This window comes from Vanellus vanellus, assembly GCF_965231255.1.
Source record: "Vanellus vanellus genome assembly, chromosome: 13".
Taxonomy (NCBI): Eukaryota; Metazoa; Chordata; class Aves; order Charadriiformes; family Charadriidae; genus Vanellus; species Vanellus vanellus.
Window position 1 is genome coordinate 973,265 of NC_138918.1, and position 22,721 is coordinate 995,985.

General features: G+C 49.1%; 2 long non-coding RNA genes across 2 annotated transcripts; both read left to right on the forward strand.

Annotated features, from left to right (window-relative positions):
- The first annotated feature begins 4,062 nt into the window (after positions 1 to 4,062).
- On the forward strand, positions 4,063 to 5,377 carry LOC309677197. The gene is made up of 3 exons (XR_014269665.1): positions 4,063 to 4,083; positions 4,397 to 4,468; positions 5,163 to 5,377. It is a non-coding gene; the product is annotated as an uncharacterized lncRNA (long non-coding RNA).
- Positions 5,378 to 7,099: 1,722 nt separating this feature from the next.
- On the forward strand, positions 7,100 to 22,071 carry LOC309676998. The gene is made up of 3 exons (XR_014269645.1): positions 7,100 to 7,376; positions 9,672 to 9,739; positions 22,017 to 22,071. It is a non-coding gene; the product is annotated as an uncharacterized lncRNA (long non-coding RNA).
- Positions 22,072 to 22,721: the final 650 nt, after the last annotated feature.

Here is a 22,721-nt window from a genome sequence, read left to right on the forward strand (position 1 = left end):
AGCTAATGCTGTAAACGTGAAGATGACAGGCCAGAAGCTCACCTCTGTAATAGGAGTTTCAGATAAATTACCAGAAGGAGTAAAAGCTTTGTCTCCTTTCCAAAGGAGATCCATTTTTACCTGTAATGACTAGGTTTTGTGTTAAGACTTTTTAAATGACTTTTTAATTGAAAAGAATGGTGGAAAGGATACTTCTGCTCTTCTGAAAATCACTGCTGTGAGGGCCGGACCCTGCTCAGGGGGAAGGGGCGGAGGTGGCCCAGCGCCGGGGTGGGGGCAGAGAGAAAAGGCCGGTTTGTTCGTAGGCTTAAAAAAGGAGCCGTCCCCGTGTGCGGCCGCAGCATCGCATACACGGGGCTGCCGGACCAAGGCAGCTCCCGAGGGACCGGAGCCCTCGGTCCAGCGCAGGGTACCCTCTCCCGGGGCACCGGGAAGAGGCTGGAAGGTGCGAAGGTGCCTTGAAAAATTGTGAAATTGTAACTCCAGATTCTCCTTTGGCTTTGCATCTGGTGCTGTGATTTTGGATTACGCGTAACACTTCTGTGCCGATTCCCCCTCATAAATCGGAGCCCCATCCCTCTGATGCTCCGGGTGACACTGCAGCCCTGAGGGACTTGAAAAAAGCCCAGACTTCAGAAAAAAGGGAAGACAGCAGCGCTGCTGAGAGCGGGGCTGGTGCCTTCGAGCAGCACGGCGGGGCTGCCTTCTCTCTCGGGGCTCTGCTCTGATACCCGCGTGAAGTGTGATAGTAAAAGTGCCGGTGAGACCGACCACTGTTTCGGACGCCGTCGCAGTCACTCTGTGGGTAACAGTTTGCACTTTGTCATCCTCAGGTGTGCTGGGCTTTTTAGCTTTTATTTTCCCTTCTGCCCCCATCAGAGTGTCTGCCAACTGGCCCTTTAATGGAGATTTTATGAAGTCTAAAATCCGCAACACTTGGTTGTCATTAGTCCATTGTGAAAAGTAATAACTCATGATTTTTGCAGAAAGCTTTGCGCTGACCTCGGGTTTAATATGCTGCATGTTAGGGAAGTGAAGTGGCTTTTCCACAAAGGCAGGTCCCACTTCCAGTAATATTGTGCAATTTGGAAATACCTTTCAGTTTCACGTGGTGCATATCCACATGGAATTCGGCATGTATCCATAAAAATTGTGCTTTACATAACGAAATACAACACTGCTTCAAACAGTTGCCAGAATATGCCCTTAAAATTGTTCTGCTCGTGCGAGTCCTGCGTGAGACCCAGGGACCGCGTTTCTTTAAAGGGAGTTTTTCTTTTCTGTGGTTTATATAGAGTTTTAGTGTGTATAAAAATAATAGTCCTGAAGAAAAACAAATAAGGGAAATGGATTAGTTGATGGCCAAAGAGCTAGCACAGCTGGCAAAAAATGTTGATTAGGTTGGTTTTAATAGGCACTTCCTTTTTGTGGCCGTTCAGGGCATTAATTTTAAACATTGACTTGTTTCTTCTCTGCTTTTTATTAACTGTGTTCTATTTGATGTGCAGGAACTTCACGTTAAAGTGATTCACTTTTCGCCTACTGCATGTTCCCATATGTCTGTGTATATATATAGGCGACACGTGTGCGTATGCCAGTTCACACACACTGGTGTTTAACCAGTAAATAGAAGGCTATATATAACAGTGTTAATGAACGTGAACGATGAAATCGAATATAAATTGAATTAAATTGCTTTATTTCTTCTCTCCACACAAGAAGAGAAAAGCTGGAAAAAACATAATAATTTGGACAACTGCACCTACGCTTGGATAAGAGCATCGCCGCTCTGTGGTTAGTTTTCAGTGGTAGTACTCGGTTAATTCTGTTTTTCTCAATGTTTGCTCTTTCTTCTACCAAGTAAATAAGACCATTATACCAACGACAGTCACTGTATTAATTTAATATTCTGAATATTATGTCTCCAGTGACTCTGTTCAGAACAAAAATTTTTCTTCCAAGTCAGCATTTCAAAAGCTGTTTTGATATATGGTGGAACTCAAAATTCAGTGTTATGAATGAAAGAAAATCATAAGATATATTGGAGAAAATGTTTTATTTCATTTTGGGTTAGCATTTGTATTTAAGACTTCTTTTTGTTTCCAGTTTTTAAACCAAAATACCTTTTCGGAAGATGGCACTTAAAAATCGATTTGTAATGAAAGCACTGATTAAAGATTTCCCACGGGCAATGAGAAATTCAGCTTAAATTGTGGTTTCGGCAGGTGAGCGTAGGGGTTTCTGTACACAGTCAATGTGAGCCAGGTCCGTCCTGCGCAGAGGGGAGAGCGCTCCAGTAAATCGTTTAGTCATTTGGAGGTGGTGTGACAGCAAAACGGTCCGAATGATTTTCTTCAGTGACTCCACTTAATCCGTAATGGAATAGATTGGAGGAACCGGATCTCGGGCACATCTGGCTGTTTAATGGGCCGCAGCTCGATGACACAGGTTGTGTCTTCTGCTGGGCTTCGCCTCGCCGGTGCTGCTGGAGCGCGGCAGCCGGGGACGGGGGCGCGGGACACAGGCGGCAGCTCCCGGTGCTGCTCCTCCTCCTCGGGGGGAGCTTTGGGGGGAGGACGGACGTGGTCCGGGCCCGTGGTGCGGCTCCGGGGGTTGGGGCTTCCCCTGAGAGCGCCACGTCCGACGGGGTAGGCACGTTGAGTGCTGAGGCTCTACTCTAAAAAAATGAGTTTTAAAGAGATTTACCAGACCAAATTGTCAAAACCACCTTTGTCAAACACGTGTAAGGGAAGAGTTGTCTCATCAGTGATCATAAACATTCAGGCACTCCAAGTATGGTAGAGTTTTTTGAAGCTCTACCTCCAAATTAACTTGAAAATGTGTGTCCAGTCCTAAAACCTCTTTTTAAACCCCAAATGCTTTCTAAAAGTTTTACCTGAAGATATCGCTCTGCCAGACTCCCAGACTGGACAGCAGTAGTTGCAACGCAGGTAGACTTCTGGTATAGCGCGACAAAACTAAAGCACCCGGATAACATTGCCTAATAGTTGTATTTCCGTAGGTGTTTCACGATCAGTACCACATCATTTATGGCGGAATGAAACTGATGAAATTCAAAAGAAACATAATAGTATTTTCCAGATTTTTTTCAAAAGTCTATACTGTCCAGTATAAAATCATCATGTTTACCTAATTGTGAGTTCTGTATCACAAATGTAACTTTTGATTAAATTCTATAAAGCTGATCAATGAATCTGCAAAAATCTATTATTTGCAATTAAATTTTGTAGAACATAAGTACATAAACTGTGAGCTCAGAAATGAGCTCAGCCTTTTGACGCATCATTTTTGATGTGAGTGCTCCTCCTAGTAAAAAATGACGGCAAGCAAAAATAGATTTTCTGTCATGGGTGGAATCGTTCTTTTTCTTACTGTACTCCAAAGACTTCTGTAAAACATCATCTGCTCTTTAAATACCTATTATAGAACATCAATGAAAGTTGATACCTTTTGTCAATGAGTGAAATATTAAAACTAATGATCTGACCTGTTTCTTATTTAGCTATTGATTCTGCCTCTCCCTCTTTTTTCATTTTCCTGAAAAAACACAAAGTTAGGGATTTGGTTTTTGAACCAGATGGAACAGCCCCGGTTGGAAGGGACCTCGAAAGATTGTCAGGTCCAACCTTCCATGGGAAAGGGAGCCTAGAGGAGATTATCCTGCACCCTGTCCAGTCACATCTTGAAAACCTCCAGTTGGGGACTCCACCACGTCCCCGGGAGGTTGTTCCCACGACTGATTGTTCTCACGGGAAAAAATGTTCTTTCTTATATTGAGATGAAACTTCTTCCGGTACAACTTGTACCCGTTGCCCTTTGTCTTCTCTACATGGCCACATGGTTTTCTTTACTTAAAACAAAGTGGCAGGGGATGAAAAGCTTAAAAGCTGTTTCAGCTGTCTCCTCTTGATCCAAGTAATTATTCTGGCGATTTTTCTGAGCCAAAAGCTAACAACAGAGTTTATCCTGGTCAGCTGGAAACAAAGCAGTGTGCTTCTATTTATCAAATCCCTTTGCTTTTATCTGCAGGTCAGGATGAAAATCACTGGCTGAGCACCTGAGGTAAGTGGGAGCTAAGGCCAGTGCCCAGTGCTCCCCAGTACCCCGCCTGCGACTCAGGCAGCCCCCCGCTTTCCTCTGTGGTCTGTCTTTCCTCTTCATGGCGTGCTAGAAGACGCACTTTTTGTTCAAACTGGATTTCTGATGCGTATGCTTAGTTCAAGGAAAGGCTGTCTGGCTGTAGTTTTATAAGTTTCGTATCTGTTTCCGCTGCTGTGCGGCGGCTGCGCGGCCGGGGAACGCGCTGCCCCAGGCAGGGCTGGCTGGATGTGCCCCACGCTCAGACACGTTGTCTGTCCTCTCGCGTTGGCATTAGGACACCTCCCGCACGCCCGTCCCGCGGGATGAGGCTCGAGGCGCTGGACGGGAGCCTTGCGCAAGCCTGAAGGTACCTGGCGCGGGGGGGAGTCGGGGCACGGGGAGCGTGGGGAGCACCACCACGCCGTGCCAAGCCATGGCCATGGTGGGCACTGCCGCCACGGCTGCGGCCGCTGCGCCTCCGCTCCGCGGTCAGAGGTGTTCTATTCGATGGTTGTTCCCGTTCTGATGGATGAATTAAATCATTGTTACATTGGCTTATGTGAATCAATCTGTTCAATATGGTGCTGGAAAGGTAGGGGCTTCTACTTATTTTATTTACATTGATGTTGGTGTTAGTGGGCAAATGGTAGTTTTGGAGTATAGATTTTAATTAAGACTAAAAATAACATCAAAGATATAACTAAGATTGGATGGAAAAATTTATTTCTGTATGAGTCTGAAGTGCCTGTTTCGGTAATGCAGATGATTAAAAATTGAACTGGAGATTGAAAATACTAGACTAAACAAACAATACTGTATTTTAAGTTACATATAATGCTGTTGTGAGTAATTTAAATAAGTGGCTGGCAGAGGAGTGAAAGGAAGAGAAGCAATGTTGTACCTTCAGTCCTGCTTTCTGAAGGCTGACCTGTGCATCTACACATGAAATGGCTTAACCCCCGACACCATTTGAAGTGTTTCTGAATTATCATCAGTGCTGCTCAGGGAACCCCCCTTCCTATGGTAATAAGCTGTTACCTGTTGCCTTCAATTATTCTTAGGTTACCGAGTACACTTCGATGGTCTGAAAACGTACTCAGCTGCGAAGGGGAAGGGGAAAAAACCCGAAGTCCAAGAAAGGCAAAAAAAAAATAAATTCTTTAAAAGAAGTTTAGCAGGTTTAAATGGGCTGAGCGGCCCCACGGGCAGTACGTCTCCGGTCACTGGTGCCACTGCTGCTGCTGCCCCGGGACACAAAGGCGGTTCTTGGTGTGGAAACGGGGGTGGAATCCTCTCCGATGCTTACAGAGATGGCTTTGCAAAGGAATGCCCTCTGTGCTGCGGGGAAAGTGCATGAGCCTTCTGACGGCAGTGCTGGGAAAAACAGGCTTGTAAACACCTGACAAAAGCATGCCTTTCTAATAAATATTGAAATAGACCCTTCCCAGAATTTGGGAGTATTAGTTCTGGCCCTGGTTCGAGCCCGTCTCTCATTGAGTGATTGATTTCTTTATTTCTGTTCTCTCGTGGCAGCCCCTGGGAAGGCGATTGAGTTAAATCTGGAGAACTTAAAAGCGCAGTGAATTTATCAGGGGACTGACTGGGGGGATTCGGGTGGGGGCAGGGCAGTGTTTCAGACTGTGCGTTTGCCCAAGTCCCGCAGAACCCAAAGTAATCTTGAAAGTCGAATTTCATCTGCTTATTTGAAAGAGGCTGAGTCGGGGGGTGGGGGGGCGTCTGGGTGTGAGAGACGGGACTGCTGACCCAAGCGGGACGTACGCGGGGGTGTCTCCGTGCTGTGAAACGGCAGTGCTCGCTGGCTGGCCGTCACCTGGCTCTCCGTTGGCATCAGTCAGTTCCCGACACTGAACTCCAGAAACCCCTTTTCTGGTTTTGGGAAAGAAGGTGGTGTAGAGCGAGGCTGCTGTCTCTGGCAGGGTAGTTTCAGCCCCTTAAACTGGGCTGTATCGTACACAAGCGAGTGTATTTCTTGTCTGTTCTTCCCTTCTTACACCACTGTGCTCAGGCGGACCAGCAGAGAGCTGCCCCTGCTGCGCGCCGGGCAGAGAGGACGAAGGTCTGCTGCCGAGGAGGAACCAAGACCAGGGTGCGCAGGTGACACCGTTACCGGTCAATGGGCCACTGCTGCATAGCTCCTGTGCTTCGGTTACAGAATTTGAAATTTGAATCACTGCTGTAACAATCGCGCTACCACAACAGAGGCCAGCGAGGACGAGTGGCAACAGGCAGCGCTCCTTCCCTGGTGCCCAGAATCCAAATGCCAAAAGCAGGTGCCGCAGCAGCGGCTGTGCGAGGAGGATGAGCGGCCCTCGGCAAAGCACGGAATTCCTCAGGAGAAGAAAAGAACCACAAGCATCCAAAATGCCGCCGGGGAAAGCTGGAAAGGCTCCGTTTTCTTTCAGATCAAGACAATTTTACTAGCATTTTTCAAATAACTCACATGTTGGATTTCTGTTCATCCTTGTTTCTCTCGGAAAAGGACAAGCTGCCACCCAGCGCTATCTGCTCTGGCACAGGGAGCGTTATCTTGCTTTGCAGCCTGCACTGCGCTTTCCTGGAGCAGATAAATTAAAGAGGGTTAGTGACTCTCTGTTGTTTACATATGTAATGTTTTTGTTTTCTCTACGCTTTCTTTGTCACAAGATTTAACCATCTCGGTAATTGCAGGTGACGGCTGTTGGCTGGTGTCGGTGTCCAGAGCCGTAACCGGCTGCTGGGAAGTGCAAGAAATAACTAAATGGTCGGTAATTCAGCACAAGAACATTTCCTCATGGGCAACGTGCAAATAAGGTCTTAAGCTTAAAGCATTTGGATAAACTGCACTAAACTCAGTTAAAATGATGGTTATCTCACCAAAAGTTTTTGGCAATCATTTTTGTTGGTTTGCTTATCTTACCAAAAGTTGTATTCTTTTATAAACTGGGGTCGTTTTTATGCCTCACGAGAAATATAAAACTTAATGGGTTTTGGTTTGTTTTCACTATCATTTGGGTCAAGTCCTTCAGTCAAGCCAAACCGCTGCGAAGCACAGGATGTGGCTTTTGACTAACCATTGTCTTCCTCGGCCAGCCGGTGCCTCGGATCGCAGCAGCCCGTGCCCAGGAGCTCTCTGCCCTCCTGGACGTCCTCCAGAAGCACGGAGGCAAGTTCGGCCAGACATTACCGAGAAGCAGCCCAGAAATATCCTGTGGACAGAAGGGATAAGGGCAAGGTTACTGTTTGAGGAGTTTGGATTCCCCCCATCTGCTGCCAAGGTAAACCGTCTCCTAACCTTGCAGAACCTTTTACACCTCCAGCAGAAGTAGCGTGCAAAGTGAGGGAGCGAGTTACAGTTTGGTGGGAAACTCTATGTGACTGTACGTATGCAGTATGACGCGTAGAAGAAAAACAGCTTTTCATTTTATACTCGCTTTTAATTTATCACTTCAGCTAATCTCTTTATCTGGTATCTACCTGATGACCGTTTCAGCCTGCTTTTTTAATGAAGGGTTGAGCACTGGGTAAGATCTTTAACAAACATGATTAAGGAAATGCAGCAAATCGAGATGACTATCCAATGCTGCACTGCTCGGCTGGCAGAGCAGGAGAGAGAATAAATGTTAAATGCAATTTAATATAAAACAAATTTTCAGCATATGGCATCCCAGTACATCAGGGAATTTTTCTTGCCTCTGGCCTGGACAATGTCCTATTAAAAAAAAAAAAAAAGCACTGCTCATGCTCTCATGCTTATTTACACGTTTACAGATTGCCAGAAACAGGCTGATTTCCCCCATTCGCCGACACGGTTCTTTGAGGCATCGCCGCCGTTTCCGTATCGGCAGTGCTGCACCTGCTGGGGGCACCCCGGGGGCTCTCGCAGCCGCGCAAGAGCACACCCCGGACCACGCGAGACCGAAACCTTTCTCCTTCCCACACGCCTCCAATGGCCATCTGTATTAATGAGAAATAGCGGATTAAAGGCATAAACACTTGAATCAAGATCCTCCTTCCCCTTCTCTTGCAAACGGGGTTGCCGGAGAAGGGATTTTTCAGCCCGGGGCACGGTTGGCAGCAGGTCGCGGCCCCGTTTCCCCGGCAGGCGCGTGGCTGGCGTGGTGCCGCGAGCGCCGAGCCCCGTGCCGAGCCCCGCGCCGCCCACGCCTCCCTCCATCTGCCCGCCGGCCGCCCGCTGGCCAGCGCCCGCCGAGCCGCCAAGACTGAACTCAGCCTTTGAACCGCCGGTGGGAGCTCCGCCGCCCGCGGGGTCCCCGCCGCAGCAGCGCCAGGAAGGAGCGGGAGCCCATGGGCATCGCTTCTCCTCCGGGAAGGGCAGCGCGCGACCCGCGCTCTGCCTTCAGGATCAAACTAGTGGGGCGAGTTGAGGACCTTCCCCCAAACCGCTCCCCGAGGCACAGGCAGAACCCTGAGCAAGGTGGAAAACCCTCACGTACTGCCCTGTCATCACTGCCCTGAAAAGCATCCAAGTAAGGATATGCAAATCAGAATCCAGCTCTCCCACATTCTAAAATAATTTAAGAAACCATAAAAAATTGAATTGATGTCAATCCTGGATGAAAGGAGAGATAACAGATGAAAGTTTCTCCTAATCAGTTTATTCTCCCAGGAAAAAGCAGAAAAAGAGAAGACTTTTTCTTGTACAAGTGGAGCTATTCTTTCTTACTTCAATGTGAAAACAAATAAAGCATCTGGAATTACAGTGAAACTTATTATGAAGAGCTCAGTTAAATCTTCCAAGCAATATCTAAACCAAGAGTTTCAAAAAAAAAAATAAACCTCCTTGCTGGCTAAAGAGAAATGATCTGAACGTTTTGGGGTTTAAAAAAAAGTGTATCGTGTTGGGGAAGAAAGATGATACTGTTTCATTGCACTACAGGTATAGGAATGTTTTATCTGTAAGAATATAGAATATTTATTTTACAGAATATAGAATATTTATTTTACAGAATGTTTTATCTGTAAGAATATATCAATGGTCCAATAAACCCCCCCCACCTGTAAGTGCAGAGTATGTGTTCCCAAAGCATCTACAAACACGCAGGCTGTACCTCGGTGTCTGCAGACTGGCAGTAAAGAGGTAGTTATACCATTGTATAAATTTAAACAGCTTTTATAAAGACAGATTAGGATTGAAACAGGAAGGAAAAGGACCGTCATGATTAACATAAAAAGAGTGGAAGAGAATAGTCGAGAATCGCAAAAGCACTGGAGCAGGACACAAAATGGGAGGGGGGTAAGGAAATTCAGGCGTCGTCTCTTGCAGAAGTTAGAAGCAGAATGGGATGTGGGAATTTCCCCTTCAGTGGAAAAATCAATAGGAAGAGACAGGAGGAAGGGAATTCTTGGATTACAGCATCAGAAATACTTAAATTTTCCATTCGGAGGCAGCCCGTCCGGGTTTGATGGGTTTCTGGCGAGCGTGTCCCTTCAGCTTCTGCAACATTGGTAATATCATTTCTCTGATCTTCAGGGTTGTTTTGCAGGTGATCTGAGAGAAAGCAGCAATGACAATTCATACATAGCTTATCTGTAACATTTTCCATGTTTAGCTCTCAGAGGAATTGGGAAGTTACACCATTGCAGCAAGAAGAAGTGAAGGGGATGCTGAGTTCGTCTGGTAAGTGCCGCTTAGCAGCTGATGGATCTGTTGCTATGTCACAGGGATGTCCTTTAGGCACCCGGTTTCATCTCCTTCATGCGCTAAGCCTGGTTTGTCCTTTCTGAACGCCGGGCGAGTGCAATCGCTTGTCTCTCCGTCTCACCTCGGGAGTCGCCTCGCTCACGTACCGCGCGTTGGTTCCGGCGGCACGCGAGCGGCCGGGCGGGAGCGCGGGGCGCTCAGGCCTGTGGGCACAGCAGTCGCGTGCCCCTGGTCCAGCCGCAGCTGGGGGAGGGCTGCCGGAGCCGGTGGGTGTCAGGATGGCACGACAGCCCATTCAAAGCCATCTCAGCACATCTGCAGCACATCTGGGCTGGGGCATGGTATCCTCGGTGAGGGAAATAATTTTCTTTTACATTTTAAGCAAACAGATGGCGAAGTTATTGCCATCTTAGTGCGGCAGCGATTGTTCTGACTGGCGGTCACCCGGCGGGTTTGCAAACGCATCTTGAGATCTCTTGTTGAAGTGAAGGGCTTTGTAGTTTGTGCCTTTCCCCGTTCCTCACTTATCTGACCTTATTCTGACATACGTGAAACCTGTGCTCCTGAGCCCCTGCCAGCACCAGAGCCCGTCTTCCGAAATCTTCAGGAGAAATCGCCGCCGCAGTTGGTTTTCCCTTCTGCACGACTCCGTCCTTACCGGTCGGGGGTTGTAATTAATTGTGCAGCGCCAGGCCCTGCGCGGCTGGGAAGCAGGCTGCGATGAGCCTCCTTTCAGACCTCACCCCAACTCTGCTTCTACTGACGGGGGCTTTATGGTACCTGCCTCTTAACAAACACAGGGTGATGTTGTGACCAGCCCTCTCTGAAGGCTCTCTGAATTTCAGCCGCTGACGGCTGTTCTAAAACCTGTTTTCCCCTCCATCAATGCAGGTTCTGAGGAAAACCTTTTCCTTTTGGGTTTGGCAGTCACGCTCCAGCGAGTTCAGCGCTCTGTGCTGGCTGCACTGAATTTCTTCTCCTGAAAGGCTCAAACAAGCCTTTTCGGTGAACGTTTACATTTTCTCAGCAGCATTAAGAATCAAAGCTTCTGCTCTAGTTTTGCATCTCAATTATATTGTTTATTATCTTTTTCACATATCTAGGAAAAAACAGTGATTTCCAATTTGAAAAAAAAAAAAAGTCTTCCAGAATACAGCGCCACCAAAGAAGGATTTTACCAGGTAGCTGTGTTGGAAGGGGGTGTTGGTGGTGAGGGAAGGGTCGGGGTAGCGCGTGTCAAAGAGAAAACTGGTGCTCGTGCATGTACCCAGTAGTTACGTATCGTCTTCCGCATCCTGTTCATTTCCACTGTGAGGTTCACAAAGCAGTGTGTAGACCTTATGTATGTCCTTTAATGTAAGCAAGAACCCTTAAAACCTGGGTGCGGCGTAGGAAGACTTGGATCAGCAGAAGGCCGAGCGGCAATGGTGCGTGCAGGGCTGAGCTTAGGGATTTGCAGGCACGTTCCTTGTTAGCGACTGGATTAGCTGAAGCCACCTGCTGAGGAGGGGAGAGCTGCTGGCACGAGGCAGGAGAGGTGGTCTCTTCCAAAGAAAAGTCAGGAAAATGTTCGATATAGCTTCGCGACAGCAAAGCAGTGACCCTCCTCCCCTTTTTCCCCACATCAAGTTTCACACAGCTTTTCACTTTTCACACAAGGATATTAATAAACAAATTAGCCTAGAAACTTCAATTAGTTGGAATCCCAACGAGGCCCCCGGGAAGAGATAACCAAGCAAACAAACTTAACATTCCCCCGGCCAAGCCAACTGGCAGGACGGCGCTCTCCAGAAAATTAATCTAATCAGTTGCCCAGAGAAAATTGCCCAAGATGACTTTATCAGCATTTACAGGAACTTCTGCCAGGTGTTAATGATGTTCATGCGGTGTAGGTGAGTGGAAAACTATAAATCACACAAACAACAGCGGGCTGCTCTTGCCCGCTAAAGATCTTCCGCGCCTGCTAGACGAAGTGGAGCTTCAGCAGCTCTGCAGCCGTTTCAGACAATCACTGCTGAGGCAGACTTTGGCTTTTTGCTGCAGAATTGATCTGTGTGCTCTAGAGGCTCTCAGGTTTGAGCCAAAGTTTCTTGTGTGAGACCCTTTAAGAGCACGAGCCAACCTAATGGGCTTTGAAATACTTTGTCTCGGTTCTCCTGTTCCAAACAGGGCGGAGCTAGACAAAATTACTAATTATTATGCGTATTTGCCTTTTATAGCAGAAGATCACACATACGCAGCTTAGGACAGTAATGAAACCAATAAATAAAATACAATCCCCTCTCTGGGAACTGTTTTCCAGACACGTCTCCTGTGTGCCAAACCCTGTGGGACGAGGACACCCGTGACTACCTTTGGCTGTGACAGTAGCGCTCATCTTTCAAGATGAGACCCATATGGACGAGGAGAGGAGTGGGGTGAGTGTAACGTAGCTGGTAAAGCTTACTCATGTAATTTACTGTTTGTGAGTTTTCCTGGCAATTACTGCAGTGGGATAAAAGTGTTCCAGGAAGAAAGAAGCAGGAGAGAAAAAAACCAAACCACCTCCAAATATGCAGAGGAGTACCTTTTTTTTTACAGATTTGGTTTTACAGATGCACGTAGCATCGATCAAAATGCCACCTGCACACCCTGGCTGGTGCCCCGAATTATACACCTTCCCTGAGCTTACAGGATGCATAAAATATATGTTTAACGAAGCAGTCACGGGTCTGTGGATCCAGCGGCTTAAGAAGTGCGGTATAGGACGTATCTGCCCAATGTTTGCTCACAACAGGTTATTTGAAAGCAAAAGAAGAAAAGGGATCCATTTCATCATAGTTACTGTCTTTAATTTTTATGAGTTAGTAAGTGGAGTCCCAAAGTGTTCAAAATAAGTTCGTTTGCAGTCTTTAGGGGACACGCGGGCAGCCCCGCATAGGTGGTGAGGCAGGGCGCGCTAGGTTAGGGCAGCACCGGCCGAGGTCCGAAGCCTCATACGGAGCTGTAAGAGGCGGTGCCGGAGCCCCTCACAGTGTGGGGACAGCTGAGCCGCGGCGCAGCGTGGAGGGGGACAGCACCCACCAAACGTTGCTGTAACATGGAACCGGGTCAAGACTTTTTTCCAAAAAACTTGTCTAAAGTGCGCCTGGGCGCGCACTCGCTGGTTGACGCTGAGGTGCTGAACCGAGAAGTGGTGGGTCATACCGGCTTTGGGGGCACCCGCGTCTCTGCGCTGACCGCGGCGGGACCGGCCGAGGGCTGCGTTCCCTCCTGCCCCAGCACCCGCGTCTGCTGGTGGTGGCGGTGGACTACAGACTCACCAAACGTTTTGGTGCAATTTGGATTTGCTTTCTGTGATCGTTAACAACAGTTTCTAATCAGAGTGGCATCCGCTGATGGATGATAATAGTCCCCCAGAATCGAAATGGATGCTTACTGAAATCTTTAGTTCAATCCTTATTAAAACGTCAGTGGCTGCCAGTTTTAAATACACATTTTTAATCGTGAAAATTGTTGTTATATAAATTACAATCAAGTCCTAATATGCCCAACTTAGAACAAAATATATTGGAAAAAGCATTTCAAGCTATTGCTTGGACTACAGCCTAATACATCTTAACTGTAATAATTGCTTTCTCTGAATAGATTTGGTCACACAAGAAACGCTTTACTAAATTTTAGGAGGGAAAAAGTGGAAATAAAGAACAGGCTTTTTTCACACTAGTTTTATTTCAGTGTGCATCAAACCCTGTTTTTATAACTTATTAATGATAAATTGATCTCAGGAGATATTAGCTCTGTATTTACAGAGTGCTTAGACATGCTGGGGGCTGTTTTAAATGTACCAGCTGCTCAGTGCTGATTTAAGTACACAGATGTTCTTATTAGCATAACATTCAAATTCGATGCCCTTTTTATCTGCATCCTCCAAACGCAGGAAAACAACAGTCCCCGCAGCACAGGGGATGCGCGCAGGAAAAGCCCCGTGTCCCCCCCCCGGGACCTCCCCCCGGGCCGAACTCGCAGCACAGTGCCGCTCCATCATCCCGTGGTGTCTCCGGGGTCCCCTCTCGGGCGGCGGTCACCCCCGGGGCCAGCAGCTGGGATCCAGCGAGGGAGGGCGCGCGGTGGTGGTGGAGGAGCGGTGGGGCTGCGCGCGGCCGGTACGGCGAAGCCGCGCGGGCTCGAGGCTGAGCAGCCCTCGGGTTACATGTAGACCCCTAAAACCGGAGATGACCCGCTGCTCCGTTTTGTTGCGGCGCACTCGGGTTTGTTTGCACGGGTATTGCTGCTGCGCTGGCCTTCGCGGTGGTGTTTTTCGGCTCTGCTCTTGCCCTTGCTTTGTGTGTTCGAGACATGAGCTGTAATGGGAAGTAATGTTAGTGGTCTTTGAACCAAAGGAACTGCAGATAATGACGGCAAATTGGTGTCTGGCTCCCTGAATTGCATGTTACAGAAATGTGCCTGAATCATAGTTCAGGACTAGAGTACTACAGAACTGAAAAGGTCAAATCCAAACCCGGAGTGATTTTTCTGGCATCTTTTAATGTTGCAGGAAGGTCTATCCATCTCTTCGGTGACAAAGCAGCAGAAGCCTCGTTACAGCTTTTCTGAATCATCTCAAAATTCTCCCAGGCTTTCACAGTAATCTTCCAAGTTAAAAAAAAGTTCATTTAAGTTTTCTTTCCTTATTGGGTATTTTAAAATATACTTTCTATTGCTAATCAGGATGAAAATTACAGCAATTATGACATACCTATAAAGCAAATGTTATCGCAGGGGCTTTAAAGCCCTTTTACAAAGGGGCTGTTCTCTCCAGGTAGCAGAGGTGTGAGAAGAACCCTCAGCTGCTGATTTTCAGTTTTCCACTTCAAGTCCTACATTTCTTCACAAAGGAGGAAAAAACAACTTGATTATTTTCAGTCTGTCCATGAACAGGACTTTTATGAAATTTTACCAGGAAACCTCCATTTATTTCAGCTCAGCCTTCTAAACCCACCGCGCTTCCATGGTATGAACAAGCACCCGGACTCCTGAATATTTTAGGCCAATATTAAATATTTGGTTGTTTTTATTTTTTTAATAATTTGACCTTCCACTATGCTTTACAGCTGTCAAAACAACTTTGGTCCCCGGCCATTTTCTCACTGGTATGTTTTATGTGTATGATTTTCCACATATATATTTTTGTTCTTAATTTTTCCTTGCAGCAATGTTGAGCGATACCTCATAGCGTTTGATGCCTGCGTTTTAATACCTTGTGATTTTCGACTGTGCGCTTGCAATAACTGGAAGCTTTACTCAAGAGATGAGGACCGTACGGGGAACACAGAAGGGGAGGCTGTTTGGTGGCTCCTTGCTCCCCCATAAGAAACATCCAACTACCCGGTAGAGATATAAAGAAATGACAACAACTGAACTGGAAATAACTTCAAAGTCAAACTGATATCTCGTGAAAGATGAGGAAAATGTTGCAAAGGAAATATCAAAGGCTCAAGAAGGATTTTCCTAGGCACTTTGTTACAGAAGTCTTTACCACCCCCTGCAGAGGCAATCAAGACTAATGGGAACATTAGTACAGCAGAGGACTACATATCAAAAGCGTCCCTGGAGCAAATAACACCCAGTAACTAGAGCATCACTGGCACCGTACTCCGAACCACCCCCCTCTGTCACAGAAATGAGTAAAAGGGTCGTAAACAGCAGAGAGAAAATTTTTGCCTTGTGACTGCAAATAAGCACCCAGCAGAGCTGTTAAAAGTTGCTTGCTGAAGAGAAAAATATGATTCTTCCAGTTTTATGGGCCATGTTCAGATAGCTCTTACTCCTATACCATAAATCCAATTTTCCCATAGATTAAACGGAAAGCCATCACAGGCTCTGCTGAATAATGCACTGGATTGTCATGCCTCTGCTGCGCGATGTGCACCGAATCAATCCTCTTCCGCCCTCGCGCATGGCTGTGCAGAGGCATCCACGGCTGCAGTGGTTGCCAGCAGCACTGCAACGCTTGCCACTGGGGGTGCTCGGCTTTGCAGCGACGCTTCCCACTCTCAGCATCAGAAATACCACAAATGCCGTCACAGATGTTCACGTGGAGTCTCAGTTCTTGCGTAAACTTAATTTAAAGATCTCCCAAGGGTTATGGTAGAGTTCAAGCTAAGAATACACAGCCAGAGGTGGCTTGAGCAGTCCCTGGTTCCCCTAGAGGAATGCTCACAGGGGTAGCTAATGGGGTACAGTCACCTCCATTGGGTTTGCGTGGCAAGGTTTTGGTAGTGGGGGGGCCGCAGGGGGTGGCTTCTGTGAGAAGATGCCAGAAGCTTGCCCCATGTCCAACAGAGCCAGTGCCAGCCGGCTACAAGACAGACCTGCTGCTCATCGAGGCCAAACCCATCAGCAGCGGTGGTGGTGCCTCTGGGACTTAAAAAAGGGGCAGGGGGGAACCCCCGTGTGACAGCAACCAGGAGAGGAGTGAGAGAAACAACTGTGTAGAAGATGGAGGTCTGCGAAGAAGGAGGGGAGGAGGTGCTCCAGGCGCCAGAGGAGAGATGCCCTTGCAGCCCGTGGTGAAGGCCGTGGTGAGGCAGGCTGTCTCCCTGCAGCCCGTGGAGGTCCGTGGTGAAGCAGCTATCCACCTGCAGCCCATGCTGAAGACCACGGTGGAACAGCTATCCACCTGCAGCCCATGGAGGACCCCACGCTGGGCAGGTGGATGCCCAAAGGAGGCTGTGACCCCGTGCTGGAGCCGGCTCCTGGCAGGACCTGTGGACCCATGGAGCTAGAGGAGCCCACGCTGGAGCAGGTTTGCTGGCAGGACTTGTGAGCCCATGGGGGCTCCACGCTGGAGCAGTCTGTTCCCGAAGGACTGCACCCCGTGGAAGGGACTCACGCTGGAACCGTTCGTGGAGAACTGTCTCCTGTGGGAGGGACCCCGCGCTGGAGCAGGGGGAGAGTGTGAGGAGTCCTCCCGTGAGGAGGAAGAGACAATGTGTGATGGACTGACCACAACCCCCGTTCCCCGTCACCCTGCACCGCGTGGGGGGAGGAGGTAGAGAAATGGGGAGTGAAGTTGAGCCCGGGAAGAAGGGAGGAGTGTGCGTGGGGGGGTATTTTAAGATTTAGTTTTTAAGTTCTCGTTACCCTACTCCGATTGGATCGGTAACAAACTAAATTAAGATTCCCCAAGCTGAGTCCGTTTTGCCCATGACGGTAACGGGCGAGTGATCTCCCTGCCCTTACCCCCACCCACGAGCCCTCACTTCTGTTTTCCCTCCCCCGTCTGGCTGAGGAGGGGAGTGACAGAGCGGCTGTGGTGCACACCCGGTGTCCAGCCGGGTCAACCCACCACACCACCACCGTCCAAGCGCGTGTGAGGAGGAGAGCAGATAAATGCACCTCCCAAGTGCGGCGTTTCTCATCAATGGGAGAGCGTGTCTTTGTGCGCTGATGGCAGCAGCTCACAAAATGCTCAAGTTCAGCCGTTGTGGCACAGATGGAGATCTGCCCAGGAGCTGACGGCTGCCCTTACGGGGCATTGCTCCTTTGCAAAAAGCACTTTTTCCAGGTGTGGCGTTAAACACTGGTTCCCTTCTCGAAAATCGCGGTGTCCTGATTGGTCTCTCAAGTGTTCTGATGTTTGCTGATATCTCCACAAGTGTGAATAACAGAGCTTGAATCTTACTGATTTGCAAGACATTCGGAATATTATGAATATGAAGTGTGCTGTGCAGGGGAACGTGGTGCCACATAAAGTATGCTGTGTGCCATGATTAGTGCTAAATGAAACGAAATGCCACTGACTGTTACGTGTTTCAGATAAACAACCGAAGTTAGCTGATGCAGCAAGAGGGACTCTGAGGTTGCTCCTCGTTATATTTAGATCAAAGGAAACGATCAAATCGTTAGCCAAATACTGCCTGGTGTACCTAAGATATCACGTATGGGGCAGCACCTTAGTCACGTGTCGACATTTGTATATTTTTCTTAATTTTGTTTTTATCCTTCAGGTCTCTATGGGTATTTGAGGAACGTGGCAGGGTTTCCCGGTGTGCGTCCATTGGTGGCCAATTAGAGACACTCCTCTGAAGGCACGATCCCCTCGCATTGCAATCAGCGGGAATTTAATCCCCCGGTTCAGCAGCAACAGGGTTGGGCTCGCTTGTGGCTCTGCATTCCTGGCACTATTCGCTTCTGCTCTGCCTGCTTGCATTTCTGTTAACGATGATAATTTTGTACCGATTTGTTCTTGCCCTGATGGCTGATCCTCTGTCATGTTTTGCTGGGCGCGAGCACGCTGGGGAGTATTCGCCTGCAAGCTTGTTGCATCATTTAAAATGCTTTAAGGGAGGGCTTAAAGAAGGTGTCTCTATTTTTATTATTCATGGCTGCATGTTGAAATTAATATTCTCATACTAACGTGAAGACCGCAATCCCAGGCAGGGTAAAATCACCGGGTCTGGGGGGTTTCCTTGGCCTTCACACGAACCGGGCTTTCACCCAGGGCTGCCCTTTCCTCCTTCCTTCAGCCGTTTCCACCGGTCGGTGTCTCTGAGGGAGCGATATCGGGTTTAAACTTCTGAACACGCGACCGGGCTGACTCGGGGCAAGGCGCCTTCTGCTAGCAAGCTTTGCGGAGAGACGTGTGTAAACGCCTGCTGTTCGGTGCCCTCCGGTTCAGTGCTGAATACTAAACATGTTTTGTTAAAACGAGAGAGAGCTTGAATGCTTTGGACTTGAATCTTATGTGAAAACGGGTAGCTAAAAATAAACCTATAGAGATTCCTGGAAGCAGCACCGGGCTGTGGGTGGGAGAGATGGGCAGGACGCTTCTGAGATGTCAAATCTTTTCTCACTCAGTGGGGTTGAAAAATTTAAATTCTAAAAAATGTCCCGAAACGGTATTCGGGATTACCAAGTTCTCCACCAGAGCATCGCATTTAGATGTTATCACACTGTAATTCTGTCTGGGTTTGTCCTTGGAACTTCTTTACACCAGAAGTGAGCAACAGTTTCTAAAATGTAAAGTCACTTCAAATCAAAAATTATTTTTTCCATAAAATATTTCAAGAGAGGTATCAGAGGTGCGAGAGGCTTGTCAAAGCTAAACCTTCATCGCGTTAGTCCCGGCTTGCTGAGCCGATACTGCCCAATAATAAAATGGTTCTTTTGCAAAAGTGAGTGGTGACCAGAGAGCGCAGCAGCCGCTGCTGAGGGCCCCGCGCTTCCCGGCCTCTCCTGGGCCCAAGGGAGCACCTGCGGCGGGCCCCACGGGTTGGTTGGGAATTACTCCGACAGCCCCGTGGCGGGCGAGGGCCGGGGCTGCAGGAGGACGCTTCCCAGACGCTGATGACGGTGCCAGCGGAGCGAGCACCGCGAGGAGCTCTCCGTGCCCTCGTCTCGCGGAGGGGGGTGCCCGGCGGGCACGGGCTGCGCTCGTCTGTGGGACTGTGCTCAGGTAACAGTTCCAGCCGGATGTCAGCGACTGGAATGGAGCTTGTGCGGGGACACTTGCAGAAGGCCGTGTTTTATTGCGGCGGCGTAGAGGAGGCGCAGGGCTTCTATAAATGTTTTATGCTGTCTAGATTGCAATTCGGGATGGAGACTAAAAAAACAGCGCAGCAGTAAAACCCGCGGTGGTCGTGCCGCAGCTCTCCTGGCCTGCTCTGCGCTCGCTCGGCCCCTTCCCCCTTCCCCCTTCCCCCTTCCCCCTTCCCCCTTCCCCCTTCCCCTTCCCCTTCCCCTTCCCCTTCCCCTTCCCCTTCCCCTTCCCCTTCCCCTTCCCCTTCCCCTTCCCCTTCCCCTTCCCCTTCCCCTTCCCCTTCCCCTTCCCCTTCCCCTTCCCCTTCCCCTTCCCCTTCCCCTTCCCCTTCCCCTTCTTCCCCTTCCCCTTCCCCTTCTTCCCCTTCCCCTTCCCCTTCCCCTTCTTCCCCTTCCCCCCAGAGCTCTCGCCGGCCGCTTCTCTCCCGGGCAGATTTAACTCTGCTTCTGTCTGTCTCTCAGCTGCTCTCTCTCGCTATTAGGACCTCAGCTGCTTCCCTGCTAATTGCAGCGCCGTACACGACACGGGTATTTTCATAACTCCTGGAAAAGCTGCTTATTATTTTACGTGGCGATTTCCAATCTGTTGTCAGATTAGTTCCTGGCAGCCCGAGCGCAAGCCGCTGGGGGCCGGGCAGCTTCATGCAAGTTTAATGAAGCACAAGGTAAGTGGAAATACAACGCCGAGAGGAGGTCAGCAAAATCGCTTAATTAATTAAATAAGATAGAATAACTTTCATTTCGGTAAGGGAGGGTTATCTTTCTGGAAATGCACCGAAATGCCAGTTCAAGCGAGAAGTGACACGTGAGCTGGCGTTGAGGTGCAGCTCCAGGAAGACAAAAGGCTCATCCAGCGTGAGGGGGACGTTTCGTTCCGGAGGAGACAGACAGTCCACGCGCTTCGGATGACACTCGGGCGTGTGAATTACAGATAAAGCCAAGGCGTCCGCAGCGAGCACGGTAGCCTTACATTTCTGAGTGACAGAGAAAGCATCGCTTAAGCGTTGAGAATAATTAATATTTGTAGTTCCCCTGCAAAACCTCTAAGCTATTGCCACAAAATACACTACAAAATGGTAAGCTTAAGCGCTTTTTTTCTCCTTTTCTTTTTTTTTTTTTTTTTTTTTTTTTTGAGTGAGGAGACTGAGAATGACAAAAAGGGGAAGGACCTGCCCCCGTCCTCCCCGTTCCTTCCCCTCCCGGTTCTGCCCGAGCGCCCCGGCTCCTGCGGGGAGCATCCCCGGTGCGGGGCTGGGGCGGTCGTGGAGCTGCTCTGCCCCATCACCACCCCGCTGGTGTCGGTGCGAAAGCGCTCTGCTCCGCGGTGCCGTTGCTGTTTGTCTGACTCCGGACGGGGCTTTGGAGCCCGCCGGCCCCGCCGCGGCCCCGAGCGCAGGCACAGACCCGCTGCGGCCGCCCCGCAGCCCTGCCCGCCTCTGCCCTCAGCCGCTTCGCTGAAGGGGTTAATTTGTTTTAAAACACCGTTGTTCTCATGAGTTATGGGCTGGCTCCTGCCAGCTGAGTGGAAGAGTGATTTAATTTCTCCCGTTTAAGCGTGGCAGATGTGTGCGTGGGAGGGCTGCGAGGGAAAAGCGGGGGGTGGTGTTGTTTTTGAGGTGACCAAAATCTGGTCCACCAGATTTAATCTAACCTACTTTCAGCCCTCTGGAGCGGTGAAGGCTGACACAAGGCTGCTTCCACAGCAGGCTGCGGGTGTCGGGGGGGTCCGTGGTGGGGCAGAGACATGGCTGCCTGCCCGGGGAGGGGGGGAGAGCCCAAGGGCAGAGGAGCGTGGCGGTGTGAGAGCTGCTTTCGGCTGCTCAGGCCCTGCTCAGGGTCTCCCAGATGCCACGTCCCCGCTCGGTTTTGCTGCGGGGTCGGCGGCAGCAGGACAGCCTCCTGCTGCCTTTTGCGAAAACCCTTTTGTAACCGGTTCACCCCTTTGCAATCCCTCTCACCTCCGAGGCGCAGAAATGCCTCTCCCAGGCTGCAGCGCGTTTACGCGGTATTTGTTTGACTTAAAGCGTATCTCACTTTAGCATTCAGTCATATGTTGTGAAGGTCAGAGCTCTGCTTTGGCCTCAAAGGTGAAAAGCGGGAATGAAAGATCAAGCGTTGGGGAGCTCTTTCACTTCCCACTGTAGGCACAGACGAGACTTGAATGGCGCCAGCAGGAGCGTTGGGCAGGAGCTGAAGGAGGGCTAAATTTTATTTTTTTATCCTTTTTTTTCTTCTGTTCTCCTTCAACAAGAACAACCGGATGTAAATACTTGGGATATAAGCTTCAGTAATTGAAAGGATAATTTGGCACAGGAAATATCCAAAGACAATGTCTCGTGTTAATCAAAAACCTGTGATAAAAGAACAGTACAGTCTGTTATTCATAATTAGTCCTAGCTTCAACTATGGAAGCTAAGGGTATCCAAAACAGCAATTTTAGCTCCAGAACAGTGAGCCATCACAATATGCAGCACAGCGGGGGACAGAACTGCTCGCTGCCTGCCAGCTCCGTCCCCGCTGCTGCATCTCCTTCGTGCCTATCGCACCTCGTGTTACCCCGCACCAGCCCCTCCGTACCCGGCCGCTGGTTTTCAAACAGCCTCACTGTGCCTAAGGCAGCGGTGGGACACCGTCCCAGGCAGGGGGGGCAACGGACACGTCCTTCTCCTCTGGGAAGGGCAGGCAGCGGGGAACTCCAAGGAATTTGGAGCTCTAGGTATTTCCCTTCTAGGTTTGTAATGCTCACCCGGGAATCTCAATTTCACTGTTACTGGTGACAGCTTATCAACGGAAAGAAGAACCCAATGATCAAGGATCTCACGGTGGAAGAAATGTGACGTACTTTGAATTATTCTGTACAGAACACAATCTTCAAAACCATCGTTTTCCTTTACACTTGAAAATTACAGTCTCTGCTTTTGAGTTATTGGATGAGGAAACCAGGAGCAGCAGTCGTGTGATGACTGAAAGATTTCTCTACAATGTACAAATGAAAATTCATTACGAGCGTAATGCAACAACAAAGAATGCAAATGTACAGACATGGGTAAATGGCAAATAAATTCAGCAAAGAGAAATAACTGTGTATTTAGTGGAAAATGACACAGTAAGGCGTCTCTGCACACTTCAGATGAGAACCACATTAATTCATTTCGGAGCTGGTTCGTTACTGTATTTTGATAACAGCGCTACTTTGCACGGTAATGGTGGAATTCGTCCTGCAAGCCGGCTCCATCCTCACAGGAAATACGAGCATACGGCAGTGCAGCAGTGGGAACAGATGGTGAGAGAGGGGAGCCTGCTCTGGAAGTGCTGGGAAAGATGCAGAGCACTGGTTTGGGTTGATGGGTCAACGTACGAGTTGAGGTCACGGATCGGGACATCTGCAACCTGCTCCAACGCACTGGCGATGTCCGGGAGCAGGACACGGGGCCTC